Source organism: Lagenorhynchus albirostris, chromosome 7 (assembly GCF_949774975.1).
Source record: "Lagenorhynchus albirostris chromosome 7, mLagAlb1.1, whole genome shotgun sequence".
NCBI classification, from domain to species: domain Eukaryota; kingdom Metazoa; phylum Chordata; class Mammalia; order Artiodactyla; family Delphinidae; genus Lagenorhynchus; species Lagenorhynchus albirostris.
The window spans coordinates 64,060,956-64,083,706 of record NC_083101.1 but is presented as its reverse complement, the minus strand read 5'-3'; the positions used below and the strand labels follow the sequence as shown (position 1 = coordinate 64,083,706).

The 22,751-nt window shown below is 36.5% G+C and overlaps 1 protein-coding gene across 4 annotated transcripts in view; it reads left to right on the top strand.

Moving 5' to 3' along the window:
* Nucleotides 1-22,751, top strand: part of ZDHHC21 (zinc finger DHHC-type palmitoyltransferase 21) — a 68,998-nt gene that overhangs the window by 23,049 nt on the left and 23,198 nt on the right. The gene's annotated exons all lie outside the window — the stretch shown is intronic.

The window sequence follows — 22,751 nt, the reverse complement described above, 5'->3', positions numbered from 1 at the left end:
GATGTTAACAAGATTTGCCCAGAATGGTGGTGTTAGTGGTGGCGGTGGTAGTAGCATCACCTAGGAGTGTTAAGGCTTGACTGTATATCAACACTATGCTATGGGCGTGTGATTTTAATTCTCACGTTAATGCTCACTACAGCCACATGAGGTGGGTATGATTTTTCCCCCATTTTATAGATGGAAACAGACTAATAGAGGTTGAATAAATAGTTACTGAAGATGCAAAGCTAGGGAAGTGATTATTAAACTGGTTTTAGTTGTAGAGCTGGGATTTGAACCTGATTTTGTGTTTTCTGAATCATATCTTGTGTGCTTTGTGTGTAGAACTGGTATTTGAGCCTGATCCTATGTGTCATTTGGACTTAGATTGTGTTTTTAAAATGCCGTCTGTGTGTGTGTGTGTGTGTGTGTGTGTGTGTGTGTGTGTGTGTGTTTTGTGTGTGGGAGAGAGAGACAGAGAGAGTATGAGCAAGGGTGTGTGTGAGAAACCGGTAGGGAAGAGAGAGGGAAGAAGGAATAGATTCCCTGATGGAGAAGGGTGTTTTCTTTCCTATTTATATCATTTTATACTGTTTAAATCTTTTTTTATTAAAAATAACAAGTTCGGTGGTGGTACATACAATTAAATTTTGTAATAAGAGAGCGATTGAGAGAAGGTCTTTAAGTTCTGCGTATTTAGATCTTTTTTATACACATGGTCATTTTGTTTAATTAAAAGAAGATATTTACTATTGTTGCTTAGTTGCATATATTAGTGGGGCCTTGTGGTAATTCTCCTTATTAAATACAGAGTGAGCAATTAAAAACTAATAACTGAAAAAAGTTCAAAAGGGAGAACTGTAAATATAGGTGTTTGACATCATCACACTGAGACTTTAGTGCATCCTAGTACTGTGGTTTTAGAAACGTTTTATTTATAGATGAATTTCTTTTTTTATGCTTTCTCATATTTTAATTTTACTTTCTAATAAGACCAGGTACAAAAGAATGGTCACCCAAAACATCCAGATCAAAAGCTCTAATGCAATAGCAGCTAATATTTAGGGAGTCGTTAGGGTCGACAAGGTACTTTTTCTGCACGTGTTATTTCTTTTAATTCCCACAACAACTGTGTGAGGTGACCTAGCCATGAGCGTGACTTTAAAGCCAAACTCCTTGGGTTTGAATCTCAATTATAGCTTAATTTCTGTTATAATTGGCATTGTAGTTAAAATATGTAAAAGGTTATACATATTCTCCCAAGAGTAACCTGTTTCAAGTAGATTGAGCCTAATAAGAAAAGCATTAAAATAAAAATTTCCCAGTAAGATTAAGGTCAGAATGTTTTAAAAACTGAGAGAGAGGTAAAATTTAGTGGTATTAATGAAAAGCGACTAGAGCTTCTCTAGGAGGGAATGCATTGTAGGATAGTGAAGGGATTGGCAAACCATGGGCGTTGGGATAAGTTTGAACCTCTGCCTGTTTTTTTTTTTTTTGTCTTCTTTTTCCTCTGCCTGTTTTTGTTAATAAAGTTTTACTTGAAACACAGCTGCTCTCATCTATTTACATATGTTTATGATTGCTTTTGTGCTACAACAGCAGAGTTGAATAGTTGTGAGAGAGGCATATGGCTTAAAATATTAAGTATCTGGCTCCTTTATTTTTTTAATTAATTTATTTTTGGCTGCATTGGGTCTTTGTTGCTGTGCGTGGGCTTTCTCTAGTTGCAGCGAGCAGGGGCTACTCTTTGTTATGGTGCGCGGGCTTCTCATTGCGGTGGCTTCTCTCGTTGCGGAGCATGGGCTCCAGGCACGCAGGCTTCAGTAGTTGTGGCAAGAGGGCTCAGTAGTTGTGGCTCGCGGGCTCTAGAGCACAGGTTCAGTAGTTGTGGCACACAGGCTCATTTGCTCTGTGGCATATGGGTTCTTCCTGGATTGGGGCTCAAACCCGTGTCCCCTGCATTGGCAGTTGGATTCTTAACCACTGTGCCACCAGGGAAGTCCAGATTAATCCTTGTATCATTATAAATTATACCTTTTAATCTGTAGTAATTATTCTTGCCTTACAGTGTTTTTCTTTGTTATTAATTTAGCTATATCAGCTTTGTTTTGGTTAGTATTTTCATGGTATGTCTTTTTCTATCTTTTTACTTTCAACCTTTATCAGTTATATCTTGTCAGTGTTCCTTGTAGACACCAAATATTTCTTTTTTTTTAAGTTTAGTTTGATAATCTTTGTCTTCTAATTGGAATAGTCCATTTTTATTTACTGTGACTGATATTAATCCTATCAGCTTACTATGTATTTTCTACTTGACCCATCTGTTCTTTGTTTCCGTTTTTCTCCTTTTCTTACCTGCTTGGAAATTTTCAATTTAAAAAGATTTCCAATTTATCCCTTCTGATGATGTTTCTCCTTTTACTCTTTTCAAAGTGGTTTTCCCAGAGATCAAAACATTCTTCCTTGGTTTTCTGAAGTTTAATATAAGTTGGTACTTTAAACATTGCTGTGATAGTAAATGTAGTGGCCTTAGAACCCCTCCTATCATCATTTTTGGTATTCTGGGCGCATAAAATAGATGTTGAACTAAAACTCATGACAACAAGAAGTAATTATTGTCGTTTATATATTATGTGTTATAATACATATGTTATATGAAGTCACTATTTGTTTAGAGTTACCCACATATTGATGCTTTTTCTAGTCCTTCATGTCTTCGTAAGTTTCTGAGTTTCTTTCTGGGAGTATTTTTTTTTCTGCCTCTTGGTGGAAGTGTACTGGACAGATTCTCCCAGTTTTGGTTCACCTGAAAATGTCTTTATTTCTCTTTCATTTTTGAAGGATTTATTTGCTTGGCATAGAATCATACGTTTGGAGTTATTTTCAGGTTTTAAAAGATGTTACTTCCTTGTCTTCTGGTTTCCATCATTTCTGTTGTAAAGTCAGTTGTTAGTTTTATTGTTCCTCCACTGAAGTAATGTATCTTTTCTCTGACTGCTTTTATGATTTAGTTATTTATATTATTTCAGCTTTGCTGAGGCATAATTATATAATTAACATATAAATTTATAAGATACTTAAATTGTGCATTATGATAATTTGATATATGTATAACTTTGAAAGGATTTCCCCATCTAGTTAATTAACACATCCAAAACTTCACATATTAATCTTTCTTTTTATGAGAACATTTAAGTTCTTCTCTCTTAGCGAATTTCAGTTGTACAGTATGGTGATAAAACAGTGGTCATCATGTTTTACATTAGATCTTTACCTTATTCATTTTATAGCTAAAATTTGCACCCTTTTACCAACCTCTCCCTATTTCCCACAACCCCAGCCCCTGGCAACTACTTGTCTACTCTCAGTTTCTATGAGTTGAACTTCTTTTTCTTAATTCCACAGATATGTGATACCATTTGGCTTATTTCACTTAGTATAAGGGCATCAAGTTTCATCCATGTTATCACAGATAGCAGGATTTCCTCCTTTCTCATGGCTGAATAATATTCCACTGTGTATATATACATCTTTTTTATCCATTCATCTATTGATGGACACAGTTGCTTCCATATCTTGGCTATTGTGAATAATGCTGCAGTGAACATGGGAGTGCTGATATCTCTTTGATATCCTGTTTTCATTTCCTTTGGATATATACCCAGAGGTAAAATTGCTGGATCATATGGTAGTTCTATTTTTAATTTTTTGAGGGGTCTCCATACTGCTTTCCATAGTGGCTACACCAATTTCTATTCCCACCAACAGTGCAAAAGGATTTCTTTTTCTCCACATCCTTGCCAACACTTACCTTTTATCTTTCTGGTGATAGCCATTCTAATCTAACAGGTGTGAGGTGATATCCCATTGTGGTCTTGATTTGCATTTCCCTGATGATTAGTGATGTTGAGTACCTTTTCACATACCCATTGGCCATCAATATATCTTCTTTGGAAAAATGTCTGTTCAGGTCCTCTGCCCATTTTTTAATCAATTATTATTATTATTTTTTGCTGTTGGGTTGTATGGGTTCTTTATATATTTTGGATATTAACCCTGTATCAGAGATATGATTTGCAAATATTTTTTCGCATTACATAGGTTGCCTTTTCATTTTGTTGGTGGTTTCCTATGCTTCGCGAAGGTTTTTAGTTTGATTTAGTCCCACTAGTTTCTTTTGCTTTGGTCACTTTGCTTTTGGTGTCAAATCCAAAAAAACATTGCCAAGACCAGCGTCAAGGAGCTTACCCAATATGCTTTCTTCCACCATTTTTATGGGTTTAGGTTTTATGTTCAAACCTTTGATTTATTTTGAGTGGTTTTTGTGTATGGTGTAAGATAGGGGTCCAGTTTCATTCTTCTGCTTGCGACTGTCCAGTTTTCCCAGGACCATTTATTGAAGGGACTGTCTTTTCCCCATTGACTCTTCTTGGCTCCTTTGTCGTAAACTAATAGATCATTTAAGAGTGGGTTTTTTTCTGGGCTGTCTATTCTGTTCCATTGATATAAGTGCCTTTTATGTCAGTATCATACTATTTTGATTACTATAGCTATGCAGTATATTTTGAAATCAAGACATGAGATGCCTCCAGCTTGGTTCTTCTTTCTTAAGATTGCTTTGGTTATTTGAGATCTTCTGTGGGTCCATTACAAATTTTAGGATTGTTCTATTTTTGTGAAAAAAATGCAGTCAAATTGTGATAGGGATTGCATTGAATCTGTAGATTGCTTGAGTAGTATGTCCATTTTAAGAATATTTAATTTTTCCAATCTATGAGCGTGGAAGAGCTTTCCATTTATTGGTGTTGTCTTCAGTTTCTTTCATCAGTGTCTTCACTGTACAGATCTTTCACCTTGTTGGTTAAATTTATTCCTAGGTATTTTATTCTTTTTGATACAATTGTAAATGGGATTGTTTTCTTAATAACTTCCTGATAGTGTATGGAAATGCAACTGATATTTGTATATTAATTTTGTATCCTGCAACTTTATGAATTTGTTTATTAGTTCTAACAGTTTTTTGGTCGAGTCTGTAGGTTTTCTATATGTAATACCATGTTATCTGCAAATAATGTCAGTTTTACTTCTTCCTTTCTAAATGGATGTCTTTTGTTTCTTTTGCTTGCCTAATTGTTCTGATATCCAGTGTTGAATATTGGTGATAAGAGTGGGCATCTTTGTCTCATTCCTCATCTTAGAGGAAAAGCTGTCAGCTTTTCACTGAGTCTTATGTTTCTGTGGGTTTGTCATATATGGCCTTTATTATGTTGAAGTATGTTTCCTCCTACACCCAGTTTGTTGAGAGTTTTTATCATAATGGATGTTGAATTTTGTCAAGGGCTTTTCTATGTCTTTTGAGATGCTCATATGATATTTATCATTCAGTTTGTTAATGTGGTATATCACACTGATTGATTTGCAGATTTTGAAGTATCTTTGCATCCCTGGAATTAAATCCCACTTGATCATGATGTATGATCCTTTTAATGTATTGTTGAATTTGGTTTGCTAATATTTTGTTGAGGATTTTCACATCTTTGTTCATCAGAGATATGGTTTTCTTTTCTTATAGTGTTGTTGTCTGGCTTTTGTATCAGGTTAATGCTGGCCTTGTACAAAAAGTGTTCCTTCCTCTTCAATTTTTTTTGAAAAGTTTGAGAAGGATTAGTGTTAATTCTTTAAATGTTTGGTTGAATTCATCCATGAAGCCATTTGGTCCTGGACTTTTCACTTTTGGGGGTTTTGATTACTGATTCAATCTTCTTACTAGTAATTGGTCTGTTCAGAGTTTCTGTTTCTTCATGATTCATTGTTGGTAGGTTGTTTGTTTCTAGGAATTTATCAATTTCTTCTAGGTTGTCCAATTTCTTGGTATATAATTTTTCATAGTAGTCTCTTATGATCCTTTGTATTTGTGCAGTATCAGTTGCAATGTCTCCTCTTTCATTTCTGATTTTATTTATTTGAGTTCTCTCTTTTTTTTTTAGTGAGTCTAGTGTATTTCGTTTATCATTTCAAAAAACCAGGTTTTAGTTTCCTTGATCTTTTCTATTGTCTTTTTAGTCTCTATTTCACTTACTTGTACTCTAATCTTTGTTTTTTCCTTCTTTCTACTTTTGGCTTATTTTGTTCCTCCTTTTCTAGATCCTTGAGACATAAAGTTAGTTTGAGATCTTTCTTTTTTCTTTTTTTTCTTTTTTACATCTTTATTGGAGTATAATTGCTTTACAATGGTGTGTTAGTTTCTACTTTATAACAAAGTGAATCAGTTAAACATATAGATATGTTCCCATATCTCTTCCCTCTTGCGTCTCACTCCCTCCCACCCTCCCTATCCCACCCCTCTAGGTGGTCACAAAGCACCGTGCTGGTCTGCCTGTGCTATGCGGCTGCTTTGTACTAGCTATCTGTTTTACGTTTGGTAGTGTATATATGTCCATGCCTCTCTCTTGCTTTCTCCCGGCTTACCCTTCCCCCTCCCCATATCCTCAAGTCCATTCTCTAGTAGGTCTGTGTCTTTATTCCTGTTTTACCCTTAGGTTCTTCATGACATTTTTTTCTTAAATTCCATATATATGTGTTAGCATACGGTATTTGTCTTCCTCTTTCTGACTTACTTCACTCTGTATGACAGACTCTAGGACCATCCACCTCATCACAAATAGCTCAATTTCATTTCTTTTTATGGCTGAGTAATATTCCATTGTATATATGTGCCACATCTTCTTTATTCATTCATCTGATGATGGACACTTAGGTTGTTTCCATCTCCAGGCTATTGTAAATAGAGCTGCAATGAACATTTTGGTACATGACTCTCTTTATTTTATTTTATTTATTTATTTTTTAACATCTTTATTGGGGTATAATTGCTTTACAATGGTGTGTTAGTTTCTGCTTTATAACAAAGTGAATCAGTTTTACATATACATATGTTCCCATCTCTCTTCCCTCCTGCATCTCCCTCCCTCCCACCCTCCTATCCCACCCCTCCAGGCAGTCACAAAGCACCGGGCCGATGTCCCTGTGCCATGCGGCTGCTTCCCACTAGCTATCTACCTTACGTTTGTTAGTGTGTATATGTCCATGACTCTCTCTCGCCCTGTCACAGCTCACCCTTCCCCCTCCCCATATCCTCAAGTCTGTTCTCCAGTAGGTCTGTGTCTTTATTCCTGTCTTACCCCTAGGTTCTTCATGACATTTTTTTCTCTTCTTAAATTCCATATATATGTGTTAGCATACGGTATTTGTCTTGCTCTTTCTGACTTACTTCACTCTGTATGACAGACTCTAGGTCTATCCACCTCATTACAAATAGCTCAATTTCATTTATTTTTATGGCTGAGTAATATTCCATTGTATATATGTGCCACATCTTCTTTATCCATTCATCCGATGATGGGCACTTAGGTTGTTTCCATCTCTGGGCTATTGTAAATAGAGCTGCAATGAACATTTTGGTACATGACTCTTTTTGAATTTTGGTTTTCTCAGGATATATGCCCAGTAGTGGGATTGCTGGGTCATATGGTAGTTCTATTTGTAGTTTTTTAAGGAACCTCCATACTGTTCTCCATAGTAGCTGAACCAATTCACATTCCCACCAGCAGTGCAAGAGGGTTCCCTTTTCTCCACACCCTCTCCAGCATTTATTGTTTCTAGATTTTTTGATGATGGCCATTCTGACTGGTGTGAGATGATATCTCATTGTAGTTTTGATTTGCATTTCTCTAATGATTAATGATGTTGAGCATTCTTTCATGTGTTTGTTGGCACTCTTTATATCTTCTTTGGAGAAATGTCTATTAGGTCTTCTGCCCATTTTTGGATTGGGTTGTTTGTTTTTTTGTTATTGAGCTGCATGAGCTGCTTATAAATTTTGGAGATTAATCCTTTGTCAGTTGCTTCCTTTGCAAATATTTTCTCCCATTCTGAGGGTTGTCTTTTGGTCTTGTTTATGGTTTCCTTGGCTGTGCAAAAGCTTTGAAGTTTCATTAGGTCCCATTTGTTTATTTTTGTTTTTATTTCCATGTCTCTAGGAGGTGGGTCAAAAAGGATCTTGCTGTGATTTATGTCATAGGTTGTTCTGCCTATGTTTTCCTCTAAGAGTTTGATAGTTTCTGGCCTTACATTTAGGTCTTTAATCCATTTTGAGCTTTTTTTTGTGTATGGTGTTAGGGGGTGATCTAATCTCATACTTTTACGTGTACCTGTCCATTTTCCCAGCACCACTTATTGAAGAGGCTGTCCTTTCTCCACTGTACATTCCTGCCTCCTTTATCAAAGATAAGGTGACCATATGTGTGTGGGTTTATCTCTGGGCTTTCTATCCTGTTCCGTTGATCTATATTTCTGTTTTTGTGCCAGTACCATACTGTCTTGATTACTGTAGCTTTGTAGTATAGTCTGAAGTCAGGGAGCCTGATTGCTCCAGCTCCATTTTTCGTTATCAAGATTGCTTTGGCTATTCGGGGTCTTTTGTGTTTCCATACAAATTGTGAAATTTTTTGTTCTAGTTCTGTGAAAAATGCCAGTGGTAGTTTGATAGGGATTGCATTGAATCTGTAGATTGCTTTGGGTAGTAGAGTCATTTTCACAATGTTGATTCTTCCAATCCAAGAACATGGTATATCTCTCCAACTATTTGTATCATTTTTAATTTCTTTCATCAGTGTCTTATAAGTTTCTGCATACAGGTCTTTTGTCTCCATAGGTAGGTTTATTCCTAGATATTTTATTCTTTTTGTTGCAGTGGTAAATGGCAGTGTTTTCTTGATTTCACTTTCAGATTTTTCATCATTAGTGTATAGGAATGCCAGAGATTTCTGTACATTAATTTTGTATCCTGCTACTTTACCAGATTCATTCATTAGCTCTAGTAGTTTTCTGGTAGCATCTTTACGATTCTCTGTGTATAGTATGTCATCTGCAAACAGTGACAGCTTTACTTCTTCTTTTCCGATTTGGAATCCTTTAATTTCCTTTTCTTCTCTGATTGCTGTGGCTAAAACTTCCAAAACTATGTTGAATAAGAGTGGGGAGAGTGGGCAACCTTGTCTTGTTCCTGATCTTAGTGGAAATGCTTTCACTGTTTCACCATTGAGGACGATGTTGGCTGTGGGTTTGTCATATATGGCCTTTATTATGTTGAGGAAAGTTCCGTCTATGCCTACTTTCTGCAGGGTTTTTATCATAAATCAGTGTTGAATTTTGTCAAAAGCTTTCTTTGCATCTATTGAGATGATCATATGGTTTTTCTCCTTCAATTTGTTACTATGGTGTATCCCGTTGATTGATTTATATATATTGAAGAATCCTTGCATTCCTGGAATAAACCCCACTTGATCATGGTGTATGATCCTTTTAATGTGCTATTGGATTCTGTTTGCTAGTATTTTGTTGAGGATTTTTGCATCTATGTTCATCAGTGATATTCGCCTGTAGTTTTCTTTCTTTGTGACATCCCTGTCTGGTTTTGGTATCAAGGTGATGGTGGCCTCATAGAATGAGTTTGGGAGTGTTCCTCCCTCTGCTATATTTTGGAAGAGTGAGAAGGATAGGTGTTAGCTCTTCTCTAAATGTTTAATAGAATTCGCCCGTGAAGCTACCTGGTCCTGGGCTTTTGTTTTTTGGAAGATTTTTAATCACAGTTTCAATTTCAGTGCTTGTGATTGGTCTGTTCCTATTTTCTATTTCTTCCTGATTCAGTCTTGGCAGGTTGTGCATTTCTAAGAATTTGTCCGTTTCTTCCAGGTTGTCCAGTTTATTGGCATAGAGTTGCTTGTAGTAATCTCTCATGATCTTTTGTATTTCTGCAGTGTCAGTTGTTACTTCTCCTTTTTCATTTCTAATTCTATTGATTTGAGTCTTTTCCCTTTTTTTTTGATGAGTCTGGCTAATGGTTTATCAATTTTGTTTATCTTCTCAAACAACCAGCTTTTAGTTTTAGTGATCTTTGCTATTGTTTCCTTCATTTCTTTTTCATTTATTTCTGATCTGATTTTTATGATTTCTTTCCTTCTGCTAACTTTGGGGTTTCTTTGTTCTTCTTTCTCTAATTGCTTTAGGTGCAAGGTTAGGTTGTTTATTCGAGATGTTTCCTATTTCTTAAGGTAGGCTTGTATTGCTATAAACTTCCCTCTTAGAACTGCTTTTGTGGCATCCCATATGTTTTGGGTCATCGTGTCTCCATTATCATTTGTTTCTAGGTATTTTTTGATTTCCTCTTTGATTTCTTCAGTGATCACTTCGTTATTAAGTAATGTATTTTTTAGCCTCCATGTGTTTGTATTTTTTATAGATCTTTTCCTGTAATTGATATCTAGTCTCATGGCGTTGTGGTCAGAAAGATACTTGATACAATTTCAATTTTCTTAAATTTACCAAGGCTTGACTTGTGACCCAAGATATGATCTAGCCTGGAGAATGTTCCATGAGCACTTGAGAAAAATGTGTATTCTATTGTTTTTAGATGGAATGCCTTATATATTTCAATTAAGTCCATCTTGTTTAATGTATCATTTAAAGCTTGTGTTTCCTTATTTATTTTCATTTTGGATGATCTGTCCATTGGTGAAAGTGGGGTGTTAAAGTCCCCACTATGAATATGTTACTGTCGATTTCCCCTTTTATTACTGTTAGTATTTGCCTTATGTATTGAGGTGCTCCTATGTTGGGTGCATAAATATTTACAATTGTTATATCTTCTTCTTGGATTGTTCCCTTGATCATTATGTAGTGTCCTTCTTTGTGTCTTGTAAGAGTCTTTATTTTAAAGTCTATTTTGTCTGATATGAGAATTGCTACTCCACCTTTCTTTTGGTTTCCATTTGCATGGAGTATATTTTTCCATCCCCTTACTTTCAGTCTGTATGTGTCTCTAGGTCTGAAGTGAGTCTCTTGTAGACAGTATATATATGGGTCTTGTTTTTGTATCCATTCAGCCAATCTGTGTTTTTTGGTGGGAGCATTTAGTCCATTTACATTTAAGCTAATTATCGATATGTATGTTCCTATTCCTATTTTTGTAATTGTTTTGGGTTCGTTATTGTAGGTCTTTCCTTCTCTTGTGTTTCTTGCCTAGAGAAGTTCTTGTAGCATTTGTTGTAAAGCTGGTTTGGTGGTGCTGAACTCTCTTAGCTTTTGCTTGTCTGTAAAGTTTTTAATTTCTCCATCAAATCTGAATGAGATCCTTGCTGGGTAGAGTAATCTTGGTTGCAGGTTTTTCTCCTTCATCACTTTAAATATGTCCTGCCACTCCCTTCTGGCTTGCAGAGTTTCTGCTGAAAGATCAGCTGTTAACCTTATGGGGATTCCCTTGTGTGTTATTTGTTGTTTTTCCCTTGCTGCTTTTAATATGTTTTCTTTGTATTTAATTTTTTTTTTTTTTTTTTTTTTTTTTGGTGGTACGTGAGGCTCTCACTGTTGTGGCCTCTCCCGTTGTGGAGCACAGGCTCCGGACATGCAGGTTCAGTGGCCATGGCTCACGGGCCTAGCCACTCCGCGGCATGTGGGATCTTCCCGGACCGAGGCACGAACCCGTGTCCCCTGCATCGGCAGGTGGACTCTCAACCACTGCGCCACCAGGGAAGCCCTGTATTTAATTTTTGACAGTTTGATTAATATGTGTCTTGGCATATTTCTCCTTGGATTTATCCTGTATGGGACTCTCTGTGCTTCCTCGACTTGATTGACTATTTCCTTTCCCATATTAGGGAAGTTTTCAAGTATAATCTCTTCAAATATTTTCTCAGTCCCTTTCTTTTTCTTTTCTTCTTCCTGAACCCCTGTAATTAGAATGTTGGTGCATTTAATTTTGTCCCAGAGGTCTCTGAGACTGTCCTCAGTTCTTTTCATTCTTTTTTCTTTATTCTGCTCTGCAGTAATTATTTCCACTATTTTATCTTCCAGGTCACTTATCCGTTCTTCTGCCTCAGTTATTCTGCTATTGATCCCATATAGAGTATTTTTAATTTCATTTATTGTGTTGTTCATCATTGCTTGTTTCATCTTTAGTTCTTCTAGGTCCTGTTAAATGTTTCTTGCATTTTGTCTATTCTATTTCCAAGATTCTAGATCATCTTTACTATCATTATTCTGAATTCTTTTTCAGGTAGACTGCCTATTTCCTCTTCATTTGTTAGGTATGTTGGGTTTTTATCTTGCTCCTTCATCTGCTGTGTGTTTTTCTGTCTTCTCATTTTGCTTATCTTACTGTGTTTGGGGTCTCCTTTTTGCAGGCTGTAGGTTCGTGGTTCCCATTATTTTTGGTGTCTGTCCCCAGTGGCTAAAGTTGGTTCAGTGGGTTGTGTAGGCTTCCTGGTGGAGGGGACTAGTGCCTGTGTTCTGGTGGATGAGGCTGTATCTTGTGTTTCTGGTGGGCAGGTCCACCTCTGGTGGTGTGTTTTGGGGTGTCTGTGGACTTATTATGATTTTAGGCAGCCTTTCTGCTAATGGGTGTGGTTGTGTTCCTGTCTTGCTAGTTGTTTGGCATAGGGTGTCCAGCACTGTAGCTTGCTGGTCATTGAGTGAAGCTGTGTGCTGGTGTTGAGATGGAGATCTCTGGAAGATTTTCGCCGTTTGATATTATGTGGAGCTGGGAGGTCTCTTGTGGACCAGTGTCCTGAAGTTGGCTTTTCCACCTCAGAGGCACAGCACTGACTCCTGGCTGCAGTACCAAGAGCCTTTCATCCACACGGCTCAGAATAAAAGGGAGAAAAAGTAGAAAAAAAGAAAGAGAGGAAGGAAGAAAGGAGGGAGGGAGGAAGGAAAGAAGGAAGGAGGGAAGGAAGAAAAGAATGAAAGAAAGAAGATAAATAAAATAAAATAAAGTTTTTAAAATAAAAAATAATTATTAAGAAAAAAAAATTTTTTTAAAGAAAAAAAAAAGGACGGATAGAACCCTAGGACAAATGGTGGAAGCAAAGCTATACAGACAAAATCTCACGCAGAAGCATACACATACACACTCACAAAACTAGGAAAAGGGGAAAAAATCATAAATCTTGCTCTCAAAGTCCATCTCCTCAATTTGGGATGATTCGTTGTCTATTCATGTATTCCACAGATGCAGGGTACTTCAAGCTGATTGTGGAGATTTAATCCCCTGCTTCTGAGGCTGCTGGGAGGGATTTCCGTTTCTCTTCTTTGTTCGCACAGCTCCTGAGGCTCAGCTTTGGATTTGGCCCCGCCTCTGCGTGTATGTCACAGGAGGGCGTCTGTTCATCGCTCAGACAGGACGGGGTTAAAGGAGCAGCTGCTTCGGGGACTCTGGCTCACTCAGGCCGTGGGGAGGGAGGGGTACGGATGTGGGGCGAGCCTGTAGCGGCAGAGGCCGGTGTGACGTTGCACCAGCCTGAGACGCGCCGTGCGTTCTCCCGGGGAAGTTGTGCCTGGATCACCGGACCCTGGCAGTGGCGGGCTGCACAGTCTCCCCGGAAGCGGGGCGTGGATAGTGACCTGTGCTCGCACACAGGCTTCTTGGTGGCGGCAGCAGCAGCCTTAGCGTCTCATGTCTGTCTCTGGGGTCCGCGCTTTTAGCCGAGGCTCGCGCCCGTCTCTGGAGCTCCTTTAAGCAGCGCTCTTAATCCCCTCTCCTCGCGCACCAGGAAACAAAGAGGTAAGAAAAAGTCTCTTGCCTCTTCGGCAGGTCCAGACTTTTCCCCGGACTCCCTCCCGGCTAGCCGTGGTGCACTAACCCCCTGCAGGCTGTGTTCACGCCGCCAACCCCAGTCTTCTCCCTGCGCTCTGCTCCGACCGATGCCCGAGCCTCAGCTCCCAGCCCCGCCCACCCCGGCGGGTGAGTAGACAAGCGTCTCGGGCTGGTGAGTGCTGGTGAGTGCCGGTTGGCACCGATCCTGTGTGCGGAAGTCTCTCTGCTTTGCCCTCCGCACCCCCATTGCTGTGCTCTCTTCGCGGTTCCGAAGCTTCCCCCTCCACCACCCACAGTATCCACCCGCGAAGGGGCTTCCTAGTGTGTGGAAACCTTTCCTCCTTCACAGCTCCGTCCCACTGGTGCAGGTCCTGTCCCCATCCTTTTTGTCTCTGTTTATTCTTTTTTCTTTTGACCTACCTAGGTACGTGGGGACTTTCTTGCGTTTGGGGAGGTCTGAGGTCTTCTGCCAGCGTTCAGTAGGTGTTCTGTAGGAGTTGTTCCACGTGTAGATGTATTTCTGGTGTATCTGTGGGGAGGAAGGTGATCTCTGCGTCTTACTCTTCTGCCATCTTCCCCTCGTCTCCTCTCTTTTTTCCTAATGTAGGCATTTATAGCCAGGAACTTCCCTCAGAACTGTCTTTGCTACATCTCGTAAATTTTGGTGTGTTGTATCTCCATTTTAATTTGCCTCAATATTTTTTAGTATCTGTTTTGATTTCTTCTTTGGCCCATTGGTTGTTCAGTGGTATGCTGTTTAATCTCCACATATTTTTGAATTTTCTAGTTTTCTTCTTATAATTGATTTCCAATTTCATACCATTGGGGTTGGAAAAGATGTTTGATATGATTTCAGTCTTCTTAAAATTATTAAGGTTTGTTTTGCAGCCTAATATATGATTTACCCTGGAGACTGTTTCCTGTGAACTTGAGAAGAATGTGTATTCTACTGTTGTTGGATGGAATGCTCTTTAAATGTCTGTTAAGTCCATCTGGTCTAACATGTAGTTTAAGTCTGATGTTTCCATATTGATTTTCTGTCTAGATGATCTATCCATTGTTGAAACTGAGGTACTGAAGTCCCCTACTATTATTATAATGCTGTCTAGTTCTCCCTCAGGTCTGTTAATATTTGCCTTATGTATTTATGTGCACCTGTGTTGCTTGCATCATATTTATACAAATGTTATATCCTCTTGTTGGAGTGACTCTTTATTGTTTTATATTGACCTTCTTTGTCTCTTCTTATAGTCTTTGGCTTAAAGTCTATTTTGTCTGATATAAATATAGCTACCTCTGCTTTCTTTCGGTTTTCACTTGTGTGGAATATCTTTTTCCATCCCTTCACTTTCAGTCTGTGTGTCCCTAAAGCTGAAGTGAATCTCCTATAGGCCCTAGATGACTGGATCTTGGTTTTTTTTACCCATTCAGCCATTCTTTGTCTTTTGATTATAGAATTTAGTCCTTTTATATTTAAAGTAATTATTGATAGGTATGGACTTACTATTGCCATTTTAAAAATTGTTTTCTGGCTGTTCTGTAATTCCTTTGTTTCTTTCTTTTTCTCTCGCTTTCTTCCTTTGTTTTTTGGTGGTTTTCTTTTGTGCTGTGCCTGATCTATCAATATAAGATTCACTCAGCTAGTTTCTGGACTTCATTCAAAGGGAATTGCTTCATGCTTAGTAGTAGATTCATTGTGTCTGTGGGAAGAGTTGAGTTCAGGAGCCTTCTCTCTTGCCATCTTGGACCAAAGCTCCTGTGATTTCTTTTTGTTTTTGTATTTAGCAGTTATTCTATGATGTGCTTCATTGTTGTTTTCTTTGCATTCTTCCTGTTTGAGAGTTTATATAACTTCTTAAATCTATGGCTTGATGACATTTTTAAGTTATGGACATTTCTTGGCCTGTGTCACTTCAACTGTTACTTCTGCCCAACTTTATCTCCTGCATTCCTGGGATTCTGATTATATGCACATGACATCTCACTGCACTGCATAACTTATGCAGTCTTTCCTGCATTTTTCCTTTTTTTCCCTCTGTGCTTCAGACTGTGTATTTCCTACTGACCCCTCTTCTGGTTTACTGCTCAACTCTTCTGCTCTGTTTAATCTACTGTCAAACCCTTCTGTTGAGGTTATTAATTCAGTTATTATATTTTTCTCAGTTATAATTTCCACTTGATATTTTTTTCATAGATCACTCCTCTGGTGAAATTCTTCATTTGTCATCTAAAGTTTTGAACATTTTAATGAAAGTTATTTTAATATTTATGTCTGATAACTTCAGTGTTGAGATCTACTTGTGGGTCTGTTTCAGTTGACTTTTTTTTTTTCTCTCTTATAGTTTCCAGATAGTTTGTCCTTTCTTCTGATATATCTAATAAATTTTGTTAGATACTGGGCATTTTGTGTGACAAATTGTAGAAGAGCTGGTTGATTCTTTGTTTTTCAAGATATGATTTACTTCTTTTGTGGACTGTCAGTAAGAGAAGACTCATCTTGATCCAGTCAAGGATTTGTATAATAAATATTTCTAAGGCTAATAACAGAATATTGGTCTTAATACAGCAGTGCTTTTGAAGATGACATTTTCTGTGTTTATTGAGACTTTGTAAGGATTTATGATTTCGGGTTTTGTCTTCATAAAAACTAGTTTCAGTTTGCCCTTTCTCTTATGTCATAGCCCTTCAGGAGTTTCTCAGCTGGAAACTTCAATGTGAACAGTGGATTGTGCCTTCTCCTTTTTGTTTCCCCAGTTCTCTGGGATTGCAGAAAACTCTGAGCCTCCACTTCTACTTGACCTTTCATATGTAATGTTTATGAGGTGGCAATTACCTTTAAGTAAAAAGTACTGAGGAATGTAGGACTCACCTTAGTGCATTTCTACTCTTTCTGGGATCTTTGTCCTTTAAGTCCTGGCTAGTTTGGCTACTTCCCAGTGTCTTCAGTTAGCTGTTTATTGACCAATTAATTGGATTTTATCTGGCTTTTAGTAATGTTCTTATTGGTAGGGTTAGTCTCATACAATCTTTTCCTGCCTAGGTGTCATTGGCAGTAACATTTTGTTTAAAAATTTCTTCCCAAGTGATTTTAATCATTGCTTCCTAACTACACAACTCCAGGAGACCACACTCATGTCATAATCTATGTAAACAATATCCTGTGGAGTTGTGCAGAACCATACGACTATAACCATAAGGTTTGAGAACTATTGTGCTGTAGAAAATGAGACTGGTGATGGACTTGATAGTATTGGTAGAGATTAACCAGATGGAGAGATGAAGGAAGTCATTGCTGGACAAGAGAATAACAGAAAGCTTGAGGCAGTTAATTGGAAATTGGTTTTAAGGTCACATTTTTTTCTAAGATATTAAAAAACTCTATAGCAGATATTTTTAAAGCTAAATAATAGAAAATTATCCTTACTTATAACAGGTTTTTTTGTTTGTTTTGGGGGGTTTTTTTTAGTGATGACATTTATTACATTTTTTTATAAAGGTAGAAAATTGCCAGTAATTTCAGTACAAAAGTCACTATTGACATTTAAAAAAATTAATGTTTTGTAGTGGAATATTCTTCAAACAATCCTGCCCCATCAGTTTTTTTCTAAGTCCTTGCCTGTCTCTCTTTCATTTTTCTCTAAAACAAACAAAGTATATCCAGGTCTTCATTTTGTGTGTAAAGTTGTTCATAAACTTTGTTATTCTTTCCATTATATGGGATATGGTATAAAGACCCCCAGATATCCCTAATTATCTTTAGAGATTGTGTTATTGATTACTGTGCTTCTTTCTTTTGGAGAAAAAGTACAATGAAAGTATGCCATGGACTTTGACTCTATATTCTGTCAGCCAGAGGAAGTGAAAGCTTTAGTCTGCATTTTTCTTTATATCCTTTCAGGTAGATAGATGGCAGCATAGTATCTTTCGTTAAGTTCTAAAACTGAGTGCTTATCTCTGGGTGGGAAAAGAAAGTGTTAAAAACTCTTACTTAGGTTTTTGTTTCTTTTCTTTTCTTTTTTAACATGAAAGTGTTTATTCATTGGACTGACTTTTAAACTTTGTGGTGATGTCGCTTAACCTGTATTTAGTAGAAAACTGGTACATTAATGATTAAGCACATGGGAAAGAAAGAGTTGAGAGAAAGCAGGCTGTTCACAAACTCTGGAAAATAAAGGGTTTGGGACCTGATTTTCTTCCATTTCTCTCTCCTCTTGGCTTTCTCTTTTCAGGGGAGTGCTTTCTCTGCTGGATTGTTTGAATTGCTTTGCAATAACCCCATTGTTTTTGAGAGTAACTTAGTGCTTTTTAGATTTCTTCTTAATCTTTACTTTTAAAATATCCACCTATCATGGACTTTCAAGGATTTATGTGATTTTACTATGTGAAGTTTTGAGGAAATACTTTAATATATCCTTTAGTTAGAGAAGGAGTTAATAAGAGGTAAGGAAGATAAGGAATTTATTCATCATGAATCAGTGCCCCAAAAAAGGATTTATTTTTATGCTGTAAGTATTGATTTGTATCCTAAGTCTTATAAAGAAGGCCTACAAACCTGAGAAGAATTAGTATTACCATCTTCTTTGTAAATAGTAACTAAAAAAAAAATCTCTAAATTCTCAGTTGATATTAAGACAAAAATTCATATTTAGAAAATTACAGAAATGTAAGTAATAGGTATCTTTCCAAATAAATGGGGATAAGTAAAGCATTTTTAGTTAAAATCACAGAATCCAAAATTAATAAAGATTATAAGCTTGGAGATATTTGGAGAAGTTTTTCAAATGTTAGATGTCAAATTAGTTTGACCGTCATTTGTATTTATCATGCTGCTATAATGTTAACTTTTACTTAAAATCCTCTTGAAACTAATGTCTTCCTTTAAGTAGTTATTGGGATGAAAATCATTTTAAAGATTTCAAAACCTGTAGAGTGGGGAGTGATGTGGCATTTTAAATGAATAAAATGGATAGATATATAATTAAAATAAATTTTCTTTGGCCAAAGTCTATATTTGACTATTTTTCACATAGTTATTTTAAATGTTTATAAGCAAATGCCTGGCCATTTGGCATATTATTAAATTACAAAAATATACTTCATCTTATTGTATGCTAGTCGTTTACCAAAACCATTATTAGAAAATTACAGCATTTTATTGGGTTGGCCAAAAAGTTCGCTTGGGTTTTTCTCTAACATCTTATGGGATAAAACCAAAATAACTTTTTGTCCAGCCCAATGATTAAATATGAAGGAAGGTGTCATTATAATTAGGGAGTATACTTTCTAAAGATTATTATTTATTGATCCATGAATATTTCATTAGTCATATGTTTCAGGATTTTTATATTATTCTCAATTTGTAAGAATTGGATTAGTGGAAAATGTCAACTTATTTAAAATATCCTTGAGAGGATAAGTAGTATGGTTCCCATTGTACAGAGAAGGTACTGAGATTCAGAGAGGTCCAGTAACTTGTTTAAGCAGAGAATTATCCCACTTGGCAGAGGTGTTATTTGGGCCCATTTCTGCCTGTTCCTAAGTCAGTGTTCTTTCTATAGTATCAAGCTGCTATTTCCCTTTTTTACACTTTTCCCTGAGGATACTTTTTAGCAGTTTAAAAAATACTCAAGCATCACAAAATTTCTTCAGGGACAGCTTATTGAATCTCCTGATTGGTAAATTCATACTTTGCTGTTTTCATTTTTCATTGAGGCAGTACATTTTTAGTAGTTAATCTAATCTAAAGACTGTCAAAATACATCTTATAAAGGCATTATAGTAGGTTAAAAATATTTTTTTAAATTATGTACCTGCTGATAATCACATATTGTAGGCAGTACTATCTCTACTTTCTTTCTATGTGAGAAAACAAGTTGTTTTCTTTCTTAAATAATTGGTAGCTATTAGTGTAGAGCTTATGCAACTAATCATTTGTGGCATAGTTCTAAAGTTATATGTTTTAAATTGTTTTTAGACGAAGTAGATTTAGATAATTCCCAGATGATTCTTTTGTGTCTATTTTTATGTGAAGGGCAAAAACTAATATACTAACTGCATTTAAGGTTATGGGTAGAGTGATAGAAGTGGGGAAGGAAGGGTGAGAATTTGAATAAAGGACATGCTGCCAATATTCAGAAGAGGAAAATAAATAATGTTTAGCAGTCCAACCAACAGCTTCAGCTAGGAAGATACATTATTATTATTCTGATTAGCTCCTATCTAATAGTGTTGCTAGGGATTTGATGTCGGATAGAACTATGCCACAGAGTTATTTGTGTAGCTTTTTGGCTAACAGAATAGAAGTAGCCAGAGGACTTAGTTGCAGGTAGCTCTGAATATTAGTAAAGCTCTTTACAATTTAGTTTAATCTTTTTATATAATCAATCTCAAAGTATCCTGAGCAATTCTGTTATTTATTGCTATTTTAAAAAAATGATTTAGGCTTTACTCAATATTTATATAGGGTCATTTATTGTGGGTACTTTAGAATGAATAAAATTGCTGAAATATGTATTTAGTTTATTTTTGGCAAGAATAGCCAATAGTGTGGAATTAAGATAAATATGAAATGAAAATTATTTCATTAGCAAGTATAAGGGTAATTTGGTGTTTTTGCCTCTGTATCCTGAAATGTTAGTGGAGGTAGTAGCATCTCTTGGTAAATTTTTCTTTCTCTTTTTCTTTTCTTTCTTTTTTTTTTTTGCTTGGAAGGTATGGTGTCAGATATATAATTAGTTTACGTTTGTAAAAAAAAAAAAAGTATAAGACTACCCTATTATGCTAACAATTGTCAATTCTATATGTCATATATCCCTGTGCTTTGACTGACAGATGGAACAAAGAAACCTTATGCTAAATCTTGACCTTGCCTTGCAGTACCAGGTCTACTGAATATATGTCCTCATTAAATTTTATATAGCTAATTATTTATGAATATTATAGCACTTAGCATAAAAATTTAGCAGTTTTATTTCTCTGTGAGAATGTTTCAGTCACTTTGAGCTTAAATGGTTAAACGCTGGCAGCAATTTTACTGTCTCACTCATCTTTTACTTTTATCAAATGCTCTAGTACTGTATTAAATGCATACTGTATTAAATGGTAAATGTAGCAAGAAAATATGGTATCTTGTTTTCTTATTGAACAGCTATAACTTTTCTAGAGTTTTTACTGCTAAAAGATGGGAAGGCAGACAAAATGATTTTTCTGAAATATTGTACCCTCAGCCATGAACCTAGCAGTCAGGTGCCAGTGGAATTTGCTCCCTAAGAAAGCTGCATTTATATCTGTATCAAAATTGAATGTGTAATTCTGGTCACTCAATGATAGTCATGAGTCAAGTATGAATAGTGATTTTTTTCATTTAGATATTAGTTTCCATTAGGATTTAACAAGACTGAAAAAAAAGTACATTTTACCAGGGGGCTGGAGGTGAGAAGGATATACAGAATAGTCGTGTAACTTCTTTGCCTATAATTTTGAATGTAATGATATAACTTAAGCTGAGGCCCATTCCCAAAAGTGCTGATAACCATACAGATATGGTAGGATTTTACTTTATGCAAGAGTAACGGCCGCATGAACCTAACTTAGCATGTGAAGTTGGTTATTTAGCCATTTTGAAAATTCAAATCTGTATACTTTAGATATCTTAGTTGTGATCTAAGTTATTTTCATTTTTGAAAAACAGAGAAAACAAATCCCTTCCAGTATTACAGTGGGGGAAGGAGGGAGTCTCTGGCCCCCCTTCCCCCCCTCCACCCCAGAGACATTGGTAATGATATCTGGAGACTTTTTTGGTTGTCACAACTGGGAGAATGCTATGGGCATTTAGTAGGTAGAGGCCAGGGATGCTGCTAAATATCCTACAATCATAGTACCACCTCCTACAACAAAGGCTGATCTGGCCCAAAGTATAGTAATGTTGAGGTTGAGAAACTCCTTCAGTAGGAGGAAGATAACAAATACCTCACATGTTAATTTTCAGGCTAGTCTCATAAAAACACAAAAGGACTTATAAATAATAGTTTGTAAATAAAATTGCTTCCTACTGATTAATATAAGACTATTATTTTATATGTAAAATTTTATTTGTAAAACAGTTGTTCATTTTCAAAAATTATGAAGAACATTCAGTAAATCATTTAACAAATATTTATTGAGTGCCTGCGATGTGCATGGTAGCCATTCTAGGCTCTGAGAATGCAGCAGTGAACAAAACGAAGTTCCTGAATTAAAGAGCTTACGTTCTAATTGGGGGAGACAGGCAATAAACAAATATATGGTATACAAGATTAGTATTATGAAGTGTAATAAAGGTGAGTAAGGGATAGAAAGTAATGATTGATGATATAGTCAAGGAAGGCCTTTCTCATAGTGACACTTGAGCAGAGACCTGGAGCTCAAGCATGTCACTGATATTGGGAGGAAGAGCATTTCAGTGAGAGGAAAGAACCAATGCCAAGACTGTGAGGTGGGAGCATGCTTGACATTTTTAAGGAAGAGTAAGGAGGCCAGTGTATCTTGAGTGAGGGAGAGAGTTGTAGGAGATGAATTGAGAGCAGTGAGGACTGGGATTGAAGGTGAGACTTTGTTTTGTCAGGATGTTTAGTGGTTGGGACTTTGGAAGCTTTTGAAAGTTTTTTAGCAAAATTACACAAACTCATCTACATTAGAGAAAGAAACCTGATTGCTAGGAAGAATAAATTTAGGGACAATCATGGCAGCAAGAAGACCATTTACTAGACTGTTAAAATATAGTCCAAACAAGATGATGTGGGGAGTAGTGGAATGTTGAGAAGTGGTGCGTTATAGTTTAAGAGCTGACAGGATTTAGTGTTGATTTGGATGTGGGCTATGAGATAGAAAGTGACAAGTAGAGGATGACTGCAAGGTTTTATGTCCTGAACAACTGGAAGAATAGAGTTGTCATTTACTGAGATGGAGAAGCTTGGAGGAAGAGTAAGTTTTCGGAAAAAGTTTGAAGATTTTGGTTCTGTTGAGGTGCCTATTTGATATCCAAGAAGAGATGTTGTTAAGTAGACAGATATGGGAATCTGGATTTCAGTAGAGTGGTCTGAGCTAGATATATAAATTTGGGACCTTTAGGTGTAAAGAT